This window comes from Cynocephalus volans, chromosome 9, assembly GCF_027409185.1.
Source record: "Cynocephalus volans isolate mCynVol1 chromosome 9, mCynVol1.pri, whole genome shotgun sequence".
Classification (NCBI taxonomy): domain Eukaryota; kingdom Metazoa; phylum Chordata; class Mammalia; order Dermoptera; family Cynocephalidae; genus Cynocephalus; species Cynocephalus volans.
Window position 1 is genome coordinate 103,259,322 of NC_084468.1, and position 17,641 is coordinate 103,276,962.

Consider the following 17,641-nt stretch of genomic DNA (forward strand, 5'->3'; position numbering starts at 1 on the left):
GTTTATATTTTGCTATTTTAAAACTTTTTTTTCTTTTGAGACTCATTGTAGTTTCAAGTTTCTAATATGTACCATTTACATATCACTGTTTTTCCATTTGTTTGTTCAACTTTAGGTCTGAAAGTTTTTTTATATAGCTCCACATTATTATCTTAAATTTAAGGCTTAATTTCTCCAACAATATTTCGTAAGCTCTTGTCACTTAAGACTATTTTCTTAATTCATTTAAAATCCTTCAAGAATAACATTGATAAACTATTCTTTCTTAGAATTTTTTGTCCTATTTAGCCAAATGATGTCAATGTGCTGCAAATTAGAATTTCCAAAGCAAATTAATTAATGGTAGTGTTGTTCAGAAAACAAGTTTGTTAGAAAATAAGCAAATATATCTTAAATTTCCAGAGTTATTTCTCATCAATGCCATTTTACTGCACATAATGAGATGACTTCAGATATAGAGCTAATCTATCTGGGCTAAATCCTTCAAAGAAGTTTAATATGCCTAATTTTTTCCCAGGAATTTATGAGGACAAGGAGTATAAAATTCAACTTGAACTACATTAAGATACCACTTCGAAACCATCTCTAAGGAAATTTTAAAAACAGCAACAACAACATCATTATTTTCCCTAAAATGCAAAGTCTCTAAATAGTTTATATGTTTCAGAGCTGCAGGTCATTCGCTAAGTCCAGCCTAATGTGATTATGTGGATAGTCCCCCACCAATTGGAATTTTGTTCTTCCTCAACAATTTTTATAGGGATGTCAAAGGAGACAGAGCCTGGGATAAATCAACATTATTATACTGTTGTTTTGTTTTGTTTTTTAAAAAGAAGACTGCACTGTATCATAGACAAAATACTGATCACATCTGATTCACAGCCTGGGTTTCCTAGCCTGGAAAACTAATGCACACATTTGGCTAAGGTCTCATGGCCCAGTCTTGCCTACCCTTGTTGTAACTTACACAGCTAAAAAGGTATAAATTCAGAACCTGAAATTGAGCTCTCTTACCTCTCATCCAGCACACTTTTAAATACATTGTCAAACTGTTTCCTCAATGGTAACTATGACATGCAAGAAAGCAGAGACTACGTTTTGACTTACTAAAATATCTCCAGCATCTAGCACAGTTCGCTGCACATAGTAGGTAGGCATTCAAAAAGCTCAATAAATGTAGAATATTAAATTCAATTAAATTTGGCCTAAAGCTGCCTTTGTACTTTATATTTTGAATTCCTACAGAGCAAACTGCAACGTAACTTAGTACATAAGCAAACCACAACCTATACTTACATCAAATAACTAAGTCTCCACCAGTCACAGCAGCCAAACTTCAGCCAGTCACAGGCAGACAGCGGATGAGACCATGTCCATATAAGTCAAATGTCTCATCACACCATGTCCAAATAATGCAAATCCCAAGAAATAATCAATCATGCCGTTTCTTTACATACTTCCTTTATAAATACTGCCTGCCCACATTGCTGGGTGGATCTTTAGGAACCTCTCTGAGTCTGAGTGCTGCCTGATTTATACATTGTTTTTCGCTCAAGTGAACTCTTCTAAATTTAATATGTCTAGAGTTTCTCTTTTAAGAATTTGGTGTCAGAGTTAGATCCAATGTAGACCTTCAATGACCTCCAGGAGCATCAAGTGACCAAGGGACGGTGCCTGCCAGGGCCCATTGTGTCCATTGATCTCTTGCAGCAATGGGTGTTGTGGCCAAAGTGGGGAAACTATAAAAGACACACAGGCACACGTCTTTATAGCTAACACAGCTATAGAGACCAAGAGGACCCTCTTGTACATATTTTAAACCAAAACCAAGGGCTTCCAAACTAAATAACTCTGTGCCCAGAGATATCTGCCTTTATGGTAAATGGCCAGTCCATTGGCAAAGAAAGTGTTCGCTTTTACACCAGCTGTCTGATAGACCCACTTCCTTTCGCCTGGACTGTTTACCCACTAAAGGAATCTCCCAAAGGTTTCATTCCCAGGACAAAAATCAACCAGTTTCTCAGAGAAAAAAATGAATGTTTCTGTGGTGGTGGTTTAAAATCAAGTTTAAAAGTTTCTCACATCTTAGCCTGTCTTATTGACACTTGGATCATTTTCAGGAAAAAAAAAAATTGTAAGAATTCATTTTTGTTTTGTTTTGTTTTGTTTTGTTTTCTGTTCATTCCTGCTTCTCTAATGGGAACCTCTCAGTCACCAAAATCCCTCTTCTCAAACCCTGCCAACTCTATCCACCTCTTTCTTTTTGTCATGATCTTTGCTATGCCTCAAAATTCCTGCTTGGGGAAAAAAACAAAAGACTGTAAGAAAAGGTTAGAAACATCCATGCTGAGTCCAGGCATATAAAATGCTTGTCCCCGTGTTCAGTGGGCTCCACCCATTCAGTAATACAGTTTAAAAACATAATCTGGGTCAGGAAACTGTTGGTCTAGCTGAATTAGTCTCAAAAAGAAGCCTTTCTGTTGTAAAGACTATTTTCAGCCAGTAATTTTAAGGCCCTTTTGTGTGAGAAATTTACATCTATGAAGGAAATCTCCATTTGCAAAGGTATCTCCCTCTCTGCACTGGAAGAGAGGGAGGAATAAGTCACTAGAAACTCTTACACTGAAAGAACCATTGGTTTAAATTTATATAACAAGTCTTACTTTTGTTTAAGATGCTTTTCCTGGCTATCCTGTTCTAACTAAGCCTTTATCTGAACACTTATTTCTTGGTGTAGGCAAATGTTGGTTTTAAGCCTGAAGTCTCAGCTCTGTGCCTTTGAAATGTAAATATTCTACATTGTCATCTCTAGTACCTGATAATTACCCCTTTAAAATGCAAGTTTAGGAAGGTGACTCAGAACAAGGAGGAAAAAAAGTAATATTTGAAAAATGGACAAAAAAAAATTCTATAAATTTTTTCCCAAGTATTAGTAAAAAGCTTTAGCAATCTGCATAGGAAATCTTGTTTCATTGACCAGAAAACAATTCAGCTTCTGATATTTTTTAATAAATTAGTGAAGATTTGTATTGTATCTAGTACATGGCTCTGCACTCTGACTCATGATGGAGTAAATAAAATAATACAATTTTTAAAAAAGCATCAGTGGAGTGATTTCTAAAACTTCTAAAGTTATTTATAACCAAAGTGTTTGGTTTGTCAAATTTATAATTCTGGTAATACAATAAAAACCTCAGATGAAGTCAGAAGAAAAAGTAATAAAAATTTAAAAGAATGAAGAAAGTTTATAGGACTTATGGTATATCATTAGGCAAACAAAATTTTGGAATTATGAGAGTTGAAGAAGGAGAAGAGTTGGAAAAAGGCACAGAAACCCTACTTAATGAGATAATAGCTGCAAATTTCCCAACTGTCAAGAGAGATATGAACATCTTGATCCAGAAACTCAAAGATCCCCAAATAGATTCAATCCAAAAAGGTCCTCTCTGCGCACATTAAACTCAAACTGTGAAAAGTCAAAGACAATGGGAGAATTCTAAAAGCATCAAGAGAAAAGCATCAAGTCACATATAAGGGATTCTCTACTAGACAATCAGCTGATTTCTCAGCAGAAAGTTAGCAGAACAGGAGAGAATGGGATGTTATATTGAAAATGCTGAAAGAAAAAAAAATGCCAGCCAAGAATACCATACCCAGAAAACATGTCTTTCAGAAATGAAGGAGAAATAAACTCCTTCCCAGACGAATAAAAGTAAGAGAACTCATTACCACTAGACCAACCTTACAAGAAATGCTAAAGAGAGTGCTTCAACTGGAAGCAAAAGGGCAAATAATTACTATCATGAAAACATGTTAAAGTATAACTTTCACTAGTAGAGGTAAATTTATAATTAATCTCAGATTATTCCAGTACTGTAGTGGTGCTGTATAAATCTTTCAAACTTATAATACAAAGGTTAGAAGTTTAAATGGTCTAAAATAACTATAGCTACAATTAGTTGTTAAAGAACACCCAACATATAAAGACCTAAATTAGGGCAACAAAAATATTATCAGGGAGAGGAGGATAAAAGTTTAGAGTGTTTTTATGTGACTAAAATTAAGTTGTTTTTAGCTTAAAATAATCTATTATAACTAAAATCTTCTTTATATTTGCCCTATGTTAAACACAAAGAACAAAACAAATGAGGGGGAAAAAAGTAAAGTCTAGCTCCATAAGAAACCAGCAAACCATAAAAGTAAACAATAAGAGAGGAAGAAAGAAACAAAAGATCTACAAAACTACCATCAGACAATGAACAAGTACTAAATTAAAATGTAAATAGATTACTTTCCCCAATTAAAAGATATAAAGGGGCTGAATGGATAAAAAACAAAAACAAACAAACAAGACCCTACTATATTATGCCTATAAGAGACTCACTTGACTTATAAGGACACACATAGAATAAAAGTGAAGAGATGAAAAAATATATTCCATGCAAATGATAATAAAAATCAACAGGAGCAGCTATATTTACATCAAATAAAACAGACCTTAAGTCAAAAATGATAAAAATAGAAAAAGAAGACCATTATATAATGGTAAAGGAATCTATTCAGCAACAAGATATAACAATTATAAATATGCATGCACTCAACACCACTGTACTCAAAAATATAAAGCAAATATCAATAGATCTGTTGGAAGAGATAAACTGCAATATAATAACAGTAAAAAAATTTACCATCCAATTTACAGCATATACAGATCACCCAGACAGTTAAACAAAATGAAACAGCAGATTTAAACTGCATTACAGAAGTGTAACAGATATTTATAGAACATTTCATCTAGCAGCTGAAGAATACACATTTTTCCCATCTCTACATGAAATATCTTCCAGGATAGATTTTATGTTAGGCCACAAAAAAGTATTAACAAATTAAATAAGATAGAGACCACATAAAGTGTCTTTTTGGATCACAACAATATAAAATTACAAATCAGTAAGAGGAGGAACTTTAGTAACTTTACAATACATAAAAAATAGCCAATGCTCTTCTGAATAACAAATAAATCAATGAAAAAAAGTTAAAAGTTACAGTAAAAAATTTCTTGAAACAAATAAAATGGAAACACAACATACCAAATCCTATAGGATACAATAAAAGCAGTTCTAAAAATGAAGTTTATAGCAAAAAAATAGCCTACATTTAAAAAGTAGAAAGACCTCTGATAAACAATGTAATGGTGCACCTCAAGGAACTATAAAAAACAAGAACAAACTAAGCCCACAATTAGTAGAAGAACAGAAATAATAAAGATCAAAGAAGAAACAAATTAAATAGAAACTAAAAAAGAAGATATAAAAGATCAACAAAGCAAATAGTTGTTTCTTTAAAAAGATAAACAAAAAAAATATTTTACTAGGCTAAGAAAAAAGAGAGATGATTCAAATAAATAAAATTAACTATGAAAAATGAGACATTATGACCCATAATACAGAAGTACAAAGGATCATGAGAGACCACTATGAACAATTATATACCAAAAAATCAGATAACTTAACAAAAATGGATAAATTACTAGACACATAAAACCTACCAAGATTGACTAATGAAAAATACAAATAAATAAATAAATAAATAATTTTTACTATTTCTCCTATCTCTAGCTATAATTTTATATGTTTTTTAAAACTTGAAACATAATTGATTACACACATCTGTGGGATACAGAGTTGAATATCAATAACTGTGCACAATATTTGGTGATCAAATCAAGATAATTAGTTTATTCATCATTACATGATATAATCATTCTTTGTGACCCTTTGTCAATTTCTCTCTAACTCCCCCACTCACTCCCCCTTTCTCACCCTTGATATCCTCAGTCCCACTCTCTCCTTTTGAAAGTTGAAAATTGTGATTGTCCTATCTTTCTTTCTTTCTTTTTATTTGTTTATTTTTGTAGCCCCACTTATGACTGAAAACATGCAGTGTTTCTCTTTCTGTGCTGGTTTATTTCACTTAACATAATTTTCTCCAAGTTCATCCATGTTGCTGCAAATGGCAGAATTTCATTCTTTTTTATGGCACAGTAGTATTCCTTTGTTATATATACCACATTTTCCTTATCCAGTTGTCTGTCAATAGACATTTAGGTTGGTTGCAACTCTTGGTTATTACAAATAGAACTGTGATAAACATGGGAGTGCACATATCCCTTTGACATGAAGATTTCCATTCCTTTAGAAAACCCAGCGGTGGGATTGGTGGATTTTATGGCAGATCTATCTGCAGTTGTTTGAGGAATATCCATACTGTTTTCCATAATGGCTGCACTACTTTGCAGTCCCACCAACAGTGTAGGAGGGTTCCGCTTTCTCTGCATCCTTGCAAGTATTTGTTATTCTCTGTCTTTTTGATAATAGCCAGTCTAACTGGAGTGAGATGATGTCTCAATGTGATTTTTTTTTTTTTTTTTTTTTTTGACTGGTAAGGGGATCGCAACCCTCGGCATGGTGTTGTCTGCACCATACTCAGCCAGTGAGTGCACCAGCCATCCCTATATAGGATCCGAACCTGCAGCCTCGATGCTACCAGTGCTGCACTCTCCCGAGTGAGCCACGGGGCCGGTCCGCTTAATGTGATTTTGATTTGCATTTCCCTGATGCTTAGTGATGTTGAACACTTTTTCATGTGTCTGTTGACCATTTGTATAGCTTCCTTGGAGAAATGCCTATTCAGCTACTTTGCTCATTTTTTAATTGGGTTACTTGTTTTTATTACTGTTAAGTTGTTTGAGTTCCTTGTATATTCTGGATATTAATCGATTGTTGGATGCATAGTTTGCAAATATTTTCTCATATTCTGTAGGTTGTCCTTTGATTTTGTTAATTACTCCCTTTGCTGTGCAGAAGCTTTTAGTTTGATATAATCCCAATTGTTTATTTATTCTTTTATCGTGTATGCTTTTGAGATCTTATTTATAAAGTCTTTGCCCAGTCCTACACCCTGAAGTGTTTCTCCTATGCTTTCTTTTAGGAGTTTTATAGTTTCAGGTCTTATATTTCAGTCTTTAATCCATGTCTCAATGATTTTGGTCTATGGCAAGATGTACAGGTCTTGTTTCATTCTTCTAAATATGGACATCAGTTTTCCCTGCACCATTTATTGAAGAGGCAGTCTTTTCCCCAATGTATATTCTTGGTGCCTTTTTTGAAGATGAATTGGCTATAAGTACATGGGTTGATTTCTAAGTTCTCTATTCTGTTCTATATGCCTGCATGTCAGTTTTTATGCCAGTACTATGCTGTTTTGGTTACTATAGCTTTGTAGCATAATTTGAAGCCAGGTAGTATACTGCCTCCAGCTTTATTATTATTATTATTATTATTATTATTATTATTATTATTATTATTATTATTATTATTATTGCTCAAGATTGCTTTAACTATTCAGGGTCTTTCGTTGCTCTACATGAATGTTAGGGTTGTTTTTTCTGTTTCTGTAAAGAATGTCATTGGTATTTTGATGGGATTACCTTGAGTTTAAACAGAACAATAAAGATTGAAGAGATTGAATCAATAATAAAAAGCTTCCCATTATTTATTTATGTATTTATTTATTTGTGCATTTATTTATTTGTTTGTTTGTTTGTTTATTTATTTATTTATTTATTTATTTATTATGTTAGCTCCCACAAATAAGTGACAACATGTGATATTTCTTTTTCTGTGCTTGGCTTATTTCACTTAATATAATTTCTCTAAGTCCATCCATGTTGCTGCAAATGGTAATACTTCATTTTTTTTATAGCAGAGTAGTATTCCATTGTGTAGATATACCACATTTTCCTTTCCCACTTATCCAGTGACGGGCATTTAGGTTGGTTCCAACTCTTGGCTATTGTAAATAGCTCTGCAATAAGCACAGGAGTACAGGTATCCTTTTGACATAATGATTTCCATTCCTCTGGGTTTATACCAGCAGTGGACTAGTTGGGTCATATGGTAGATCTATCTGCAATTATAAATGGGGGTGGGGAAGACACAACAATCACAACAATTCCTTCAACCTGTTATCACAAGTGAACAGATATGATGTTGATGGGGCGGAGGGTGGAGTAGGAGGGTAGGAAAAGGAGGAATTAGTAAAGGGACATGAAAATAAACTACATTGTATATTGATAAATTAAAATTTTTCAAAAGCTTCCTATCAAAGAAAAGCCTAGAACCTGAAGGCTTTACTGCCAAACTTTACCACACATTTAAAGAGCTAATACCAATTCTTCTCAAACTATTCCATAAAATTCAAAAAAAGAGGAATTTCCTCCAAACTCATTCTATGAACTAACTCATTCATTAATCTGATACCAAAACCAGAGAATAACACAGCAGCAACAACAAAAACAACAACAACAACAACAAAAACTATAGGACAATATTCCTAACAAACATAGACAAAAAATCCTCAACAAAACATTAGCAAATTAAACTAAATAGCACATGAAAAAGACTATTTACCATCATCAAGTGGGATGTATCCCAGTGATGCAAAGATGTGATCCTATGGAAGATTTTCTATGCAGGAATGCCAGCTCTATACAGTAGCTAAAAGGTTATTAGAAATAACCTTTTTGAATATTTTTCCCTTATTGAGAAGTTAAAATAAATAAACAAACAAATAAAAATAAATTTAAAAGTTCATGGGAAAATAATCAACTAAGAAGAGTAAAAAAAGAAAACAAAATTTTTTTTTAATTTTAAAAAAATAAATATTTTTCCCTTATGGGGCATTCCTGAAGAAATCTCCAGCTATAATGTATTGATTTTACTGGACAAACTGTGAAACCATTAAATAAGGTATCACAAACACAACGGCATTTGGCAAAACTAACTAAATCAATTAGATTCCCTTCGTTGAAGGTATTATCAACTGATGACAATCAGATTCACATCCATTGGAAAACACAGATTGACCCCTTAGGAAATAGTTATTGGAAGGCCTATAATATGACCTCGTGTATCTCCTGCTGTCATAGATTCTGACGGGACTCAATATTGCAAGGTTTTAGTGCATCATACCAAAGTATATTTTCACCAGGGAAAAGAAACTTTTTGTGACCTACCAGCTGAAGACAACAAGAGCTTTCTTGATTTAAAACCTGGAGATTGGGTTTTTTTGAAATAACGTCAGAGTAAGACTGCCCTTCAACCTCGTTGGGAGGGACCACACGATGTTCCTACCACCATGCAGCAGCAAAACATTAGGGCCTCTAGTCTTGAATCCACATCCCCCAACTCAAGAGGGCCTCTCCCAAGACTCAAGAGAGACTCTTGGGACTGTACACCCATTGGAGACTACAAGATAAAACTAACCATAGATGCTGCTCCTAAGAAGCAGAAAACGTCATAGATGTGAAGAGCTTTCCCAAGATCACTGATCAAGTCTTCTTTCCTCTGTCATTATGAAATCTTCATCCTCTTTCCTCTTTTCCCTGTGCTTCTTTTCTATTTAAACATGGCAAAATAAAGTGATAACTAAGATTTCAGGCAGGAAAAACATTTTGATAATTCACAGCTTCTGCAAGGAATTTAACTTAACTTTGGATATGTCATGTTAAACCTAAATTTTTATATGATCTCAGAGATCCTCTGGTTTATCCTGTAACAGATTTCACTGATATTCTTAAGTGTGATACCTGGTCTTTTCTATAGGGTTAGGCTTTTAGATTCATGTATTCAGATTCCTTATTTAAATCTAATAGTAAGCAAAACTTATAGTGAGGTTGTTGATGTTAAATTATGCCAGAAATTGGATAAGAAAACCAAAGAAAGATAATTTAACAGTTTGTAGACAAATTTATAACCCTAATTCTTTAATTGTCGGTAGCCTGCAACCATGCAATGATTCAATAATGGAGCCTCTTATGAATATTATCGCTAGTGCTTTCCTACTGGTGACTTCCAGCATACAAGGCATCCCACAGGGAACTCTCTGTTGTGCCCCAGGACATATTTTTATCTATGGACTCCATGTAGTCCATTATGAAGGTAACAGAGAGTGGCAGCAAAGCCCAATGTTTTGGTCAATCTGTCAAAATTGAGAGGCTAACTCAGAGGCAGGATTCGTTAAATTTGGCCTAAATCTGTCCCCATACTTTGAATTTATGCATAGCAAACTGCAACCTAACTTAGTATATAAACAAACTGCAACCTTAATTAAGAGTATATTCTTGTAACAAATAGTCTCAGCCAATCACAGAAGCCAAGCTTCAGCCAATCAAAGGCTGTGAACTTATCAGACCATATCCATATAAGGCAAATGCCTCATCACTCCAGGCCAAGATAAGGCAAACGCCCATCTGTAAACAATCAAGCTGTTTTTGTACAGCACTTACTTTTTCTGCCTACAAATACTGCCCACACAGTCATGCAAGATGCATGTTCTCATTGCAAGATGGTGGAAGCAAAGAGAGCAGAGAGAGAGAAAGACAAACTTCCCTCTTCTTTTAAAGTCCTCAGAACCGTGCCCCTGACCACCATTTTTAATCCATTCACTACTGCATGGTCCTACAACCCACTCACCTCTTTGAGGCTCCACCTTTCAATTACCATAATAGGATTTCCCACCCTCTTAACAGTCCACAGCAGGGACCACGTTTCTAATACATAAAACTTGGGGGACACAATTCAAGCTTCAGGGAGTTTTAGGGGGGCATAATTCAATCCATTACAAAGGTAATGCCCCAGCCATGTGGATGTTTAATGTTTTGGGGTGATGAAAATAATGACTTAAACCTGGTCTCATATTTTTTCTGGGTGCGTATCTCATGCTAGCATAAAATATTGGAATTCTATACAATAAACACTAGTTCCAGAGGTTCTGATGAATACAATACATGTTAAACCTGAGATTTTTTTTTTAGGTTTTTTTTTTAATGTAATGATAAATGGACAGTTGATACTTGTTATTAAATATCGGTGTCTTTTAGTTTTTGTATGTGCTTCCTTTAGCCATTATTCTGCAGCTAGAGAACTCAGCCCTAGACTTTTAGCCACATACTTATGTTAACGATAAAAGTGATTGAAGGGCTGGCCAGTTAGCTCAGTTGGTTAGAGCACAGTGTTATAACACCAACGTCAAGGGTTCGAATTTATGTACTGGCCAGCAACCAAAAAAAAAAAAAAAGTGACTTGATTTCAATAAAAAGTAGAAATAGTAAGATAAACTACGCATTTTTCCAAGTTTCTATAAATTTAGTATTTTGATAAAATATTAATATATGACTCCAAGAATTTCAAGTATTTTATATAAGGCCAAAGGTTAAAACTTTTACAAAGCACGTTTGTATTTTGCTACAAACTTTAAATTGTCATCAGAAACCTGAAAGTGTCTGGTTTTTCCTAGCGGCATGATGTCCATATTCATTCCCCTGCTGTCCTATAACTCACTCAGGCATATAAAGATTCAAGGTCTAGTGAGTTGGAACCCCATGTTTTACTGCATTTTGTCAGATTGCTCTTTGCTAAATATCTGAAAAAAATGTATGGACACAGAGCATCTGTAAATTAAACGAGCTAACAAACAGATGTGTAAGACTGAAAACTGATCAATTACAGTCACCTTTATTTACAAATATGAGACTTTATTATGTTTTATTCTATGATATTTAGCTCTTAAGTCAGGAAATTTTAAAATGTATTGTGTGAAGCAGAACATTTCATGTGGTTTTCTATTTAGACTTTGGTAGAAAAATTACCCAGGTGAAAAATTGGACCATCTTGTTGCTGTCACATTTCCTATTAGCCTCTAACCTACATTGCCCAAAATTGAACATGTGGCACTTCTATACATTTCATGTCACATTTTGCTCAGAAGTTCAGCTTTTCCAAAGCATTAAAAGGTATTTGTTGAAAGTAAGGTTCTAAAAGAACTATGAATTTGAGGAGAAATTTGGCCAGTATGAAAACCATGGTAGAAGGCTTCGTGCTCCTTGATGACGGGGGCCAGGCTCGTGTACCCCACATCCAGAATCCAAAACTCAGTCATGTGCTTAGCAGCCAATGAAAAGACCCAAACTCAAGGTACTGGAAGAATGGTCAGTAAAGATGCCACCTGAGTCTGTATGGAATTCATTAGTAGTACTTGTATTTTTTAACTGCACAACTGTTTTAATGAAAATAGAAAGTTAAAAATGCTATATAAATATTGGTGCATTCAAAAGAAAAAGTATTGGAAACATCAATTAAGGAAGAAGGCAAAGATCTTGAGATTTAGCTATCCAATGTATGTCAGCATTTTTAATACAGTCATAAACCATTCCTGCTAGGATAGGAAAATAAAAATTTCAAGTAAAATTTTTAAAAATTTTAAATGTTACTAAACATCATTTCCAGATTATTTAATTAGTCACCAAGCATTTATTAAGCACCCGTGACTATAAGATGCTGTGTAATGAGCTCAAAGGTTAACCAGATAGACATCTACCCTGCCCCTGGAGTTGGAGCATACCAAGGAATACAAACATGAAACAAAGTTACTGGCATTTCAAAAAAGGCAACCCTAAGTGCTTTAAAATCAAAAAATAAGGAGGTATAATAAACTCGTTGTTGTACTATGCTAATTAAATCAGATATAAAACACTTTACTCTTAAGTAAGTTTTTACACATAACCCAGGAAGAAATGCTTCTGCATCAGTGGGAAGAAAAGCTCACGCTGCATTGGTCATGCGAAGCATCAGGATCAAACCTGGTGATCAATATGCTGGAAGTTGTTCAGGCAGCACATTAACAGATTTTGGGTAGTCAGAAGACAAAAACAGGAGAGGACAACCACAAATTCACTTTTTAAATGTTGATTGTAAAGTAAGGCAACAAATAAGTGAAAATTTCCATGGGAAATTGGGAAGGCAGTGCATGACTAAGGCTCAGAAGAGAGGTTGTGAATGTAGATGTATATTTAAAAATCATCTGTGAACTGATCAATGGTGATTACAAGGAAAGAGAAAAGAAAGAAAAGAGCAAGCTGAAGATAATTCTTACATAAATACTATAAAAGGAAAAGGAGTTATACTTCAACATAATATTTTAAATTTAGAGTCCCTTACATCTAATGAATTCTCACTAGATATAACATAATTTTAGGATGCTACTAACCTATTCAGGTAATCATCAAAGTTTAAAACTGGTTAAGTACCAGTTTGAAAACATAATATTTCTATTTCATAATAAATGCTATTACAAATTCTAAAAAAATATTCTAACATATCATTACCTAGTAAATACTTACAAGCCAAATTTACAGCAAATAAATGCACACAAATAAGCAAATCCTAAGATCTATGCATGTGTAGTAGCCTCAGTTATGCAAAAAAGTGGCATCCCAGAGACTGAAGATATTCTCAGACATAGAAATATGCACTACGACTAACAAAAAAGTTTTTGGCAATATTTGTTCCAGCAAACCAAGACAAAAACCAAAATTATAAGCTTGTGAATGAGGAAAAGCATGATACAAAGAAATTTCATTGGTTAGAAAAAGTAAAAGCATAACAAAGTAACTAAATTTGTTAACATGGCTAGTAAACTTAATTAAAATAACCAGAGTAGGAAAAATAATACAAAACTGATTTATGCAAAATAATATAAATGCAATGTCAAGATTATAGCTTCAAAATTGGTACATGTGAGAGAGTTGGAAAGAATACATTAGGCAGATCATCTCATGTTACATTAAGATTCATAGTCTATTATTCTTATCACTTAGAGAAAGTAAGGTTGAAAATTCAATCTAACTGTAATGACTTTTTTCCCAAATCAAAGAACAAATTTCATTTGGCAAAACCTGGGACTGGGGGGTGGAGGGATGAAGGAAGCATTAAAACCAAAAAGAAAGTTAGTGTAACATTTATCTGATGTTGAAGCAGAGAGAAGCCTTTCTAAAAAATAAAAGCAAATACACACCACAAAAAAAGAAATATCAATAGATAGATATGACTGCAGAAATTTTTTAAACTGTATGCAAAAATAATAAAACATTAAACTTAAAGGTAGATGACAAAATGAGGGAAATCGTATTCCCCTAGTTTTGTAAGTGCAGTGTTTATACTCAAAAGTATATTTAATAATAAAGTAGTCACAATCAGTAAGGAAAAGAACATTGCATTATAAAAGGGAATATGTTGCATATAAAAAGAATTTACAAAACTAAAAAGTGAAATTGACCAATAAATATTTGGCCTTAGTATTAATCAAAAAAAGTGAAGACCAATGTATTGATGAGATGGTTTCTTCTTTTAATATTTGTGATATTAAAATAATAATAATAATAATAATTGAAATATTATTTCCAGTGTAGGCGATGGCACAAATTTTTAGATTCTATGGGTGTGTAAATTACTATAATATCTATAGAAATTATTTCTCATTATACACTAATAACCTTAATTTTGACGACTATTTTGTAGCATTCTATCATAATAAAACAACCAGAAATACACACAAATATGTATCACAATGATGGTCACTATAAAATGACAAAATATTAAAAACAACCTAAATGCCCAATGATAGGGGATAATTTCAATATAGTACATCTATTAAAGAGCACTACACATCCTGAAATATCATTTCATAATAATAATATTATAAAAGTAAAATAAGTATTAGAGAAATAGTATGATAGCATTGAAAACTTGTAGCGGTTGGTCCATCCGGCTCCACAGTTCATTAATTTTTTTGTATCAACTAGCAATGGACAGGTTGGTATGAGAGAGTAAATTTATCTAAGAAGTTCTTATAATGTCAAAAGCAAAAGATGAGCAGCATAAAGAGAACAAAAAGCAGAATTATAAGTGTCTTCATGATTGCCTAAAGTTTTATTAATCTCATAAATTTAACCTAGCTTTGCAATAAATAAACAAATACATAGATGGCAAGGTTAACATTGCTCTTTGGAGAACCCTTTGACTTTTAGATATCTCCAGACTGAACACCAATAGAAGTCATTCAACTGCGACTTCACCACAGAACAGTCAAGTTTATACCATTTCAGAAGTTTGATGTGCTTTTGACTAATACTATTTGGTACATATTTTATCAAAATTCTGATCTCTTAGGATGACTGAGGATTCTGCCCCACCACATGCACTGACTTGACGTTGCCCACTTGCCCAAAAGCCCAGGAACCCAAGCCTGCAAAGATTACAAGCATCGGCCTCATCAATCATTTTGACAGCCACTGGGCTGGATCAGAGGCACATGAGAAGTTTCCTTATGTAAGAAAATCAACTCCCTAGAAAACTATCAAGAAAGAAACGTTTTCATCAACTTCACATAATCTACCTACTATGTTTTCATGCTTTTTCTCATGAAAAGAAAGAATGAAATCAGCAAGTACACTGACAGGTAATAACGGAAAAAGTGAACATTTGCCCACATTTACTCCTCCCACAACACTTTTTAAATCCTATTTATTTGTCCTTTCTTGATCTTGTGTTTCAAGAACACTACATTTTCCATTATTATTCAGATACTTATATAATAAATATTTTAACTTATTCATTAGGAGTTCCTCTAAACAAGTCAGACTGATGATTTCTCCAAAACATTGTTTTGTTTCCTTGCACTGAATGCTCATTGTCGCATTTGTAGTTTACAAGCGTCATGACTGAGTAGCAATATGTTAATATTAGCTCACATAAGTTGTTAGAAAAATGGCTTCTTAAAGAGACTAGATGAAGAAGGATATAAGCTGTTTAGATAAAGTGTGAGGTGTCTGATAAACTCTGATACTGAGATTGGCAATTTTTAGCTTCTCCTAGTCAACAAAAACTACACCTATCTGAAGAATAAATTGCTAATTTATCTAGTAAAGGAATGATTAACTAGTATGTTGGAAACACCTTTTAATTTCCATCACATAGAATATATATTGTCTGCACCTATAAAGTCAGGAAAGAATTTTTTTTTTCTTTCCTTGAATATTTTGAGACAAAATTCTCTTTATAAAACTGACATAAGCAAATTGGCTTATAAAATTCCATATGAAGAGAACTTCTGAATGTTCCTTTCCTCAATGATTATTATAAATTTAAATATTATTATTATTTGCAAAATGCTATTAGCATTTAAGGTACTTTTTTCCTTCCTTTTGTTTTCAAGTTGTCTAATGCCAGTATATTTTAACAAAATCTTTGGCTTTAATTTTTTTTTTCTGGTAATATGACTACTCCTCAACCATAGATTTTTTTTTTCAAATCATATTTTATACTGATAAAAACTAAAAGTGGCCTGGAAAATTAAATTTTTCTACTTATTTTAGAGCTTGAATTAATTATTTCTATCCTGAAGCATATTTTTAAGAATGGGTAAAGTTATGGGGAATGACATAGAAGGAGTTAATCTGATTCTGAATGGTTCACTTTTATAACTTTAGACAGCGTGACAAATAGTGTTTCTTTATAAGAAATTTTTAAAAATCTTGGTGAGTATTCTGATACAGTAAAAATAAGTGAAATGTTTTAAAAATAACAATCTCGGGCCGAGCCCGTGGCGCACTTGGTAGAGTGCTGCGCTGGCAGCGCGGCGACGCTCCCGCCGCGGGTTCGGATCCTATATAGGACTGACCGGTGCACTCACTGGCTGAGTGCCGGTCACGAAAAAACGACAAAAAAAATAAAAATAAAAATAACAATCTCAAAATAAGATTTTAAATGTCAGAGTATAAAAAGGCAAAGAAATATATTTAATAATCATAACTTAAGAACAGATAACTTTAAAAGGATTCATTTTAATTATAGTTCAGGTTTCGTTGACAGTCTCCAGAAAAAATGCAAGTTGTACTTATTTGTGGAAGAAACACAATCTCCTGACTTTCTAGGTTGACAGTCATTGCTTGTGGGTTTTAATGGAGTCACTTTGGTTACTCTCATAACTTTCCAAGCTTTGACTCTGCCAGCAAATATTGATCTGCAAATGGGCTGCCCAAGGACAATGGCACCATTAATTGCTAAGTGATCTGAAAAACAATTAGAGACGTCCTGGCTCGTGTGCAAATGGATACGCAGAGCTGTCAGCCTAATCAGACACAGTTGCTCTTGCCTGTGGACCAGTTGGACTCCTCAGAAATGTCCTCCACATCTGTCACTTTCCCACTTCTCACAATAAGCACACGTCAAGCCTTATACTCACAGTCTTGTTTTCTAAGAAATCTTTGTGCCTAAATTCACGTGTGAGCAAGAATCATATTGTCTCAACATAGTCCTTTAGAGGGAGATCAATTTGAAACCAGACTCAGAGAAAAATATTAAAAATACATGAGTATGAGAAAGGTTTAATATCCATGTGAGCCAAAAGAAACACTGCAGTAGTAAATCTAAAATTTATCCAAAAACCATGTGTGGATATTATTAGCATCTATAATTTCTGATCTAAGTCAATGCACCACCATTTTAGATCTACACACACTCATTATTTGTAATCTTATGCTAAACACACTAATCACATTCAGTTTTTAAAATTAAAATCTCAAAAATGTTATGTAAGGGTTTTGATAATTGGAAAGAATTGTGACACCCACCTTTGTAATTAACATACACAAATATCATTGAATTGATTTTTTAAATAATAACCATTATAATAGTTTCCCTCATTTTCTATAACATAGATAAAAAAATATTTAATAATATAA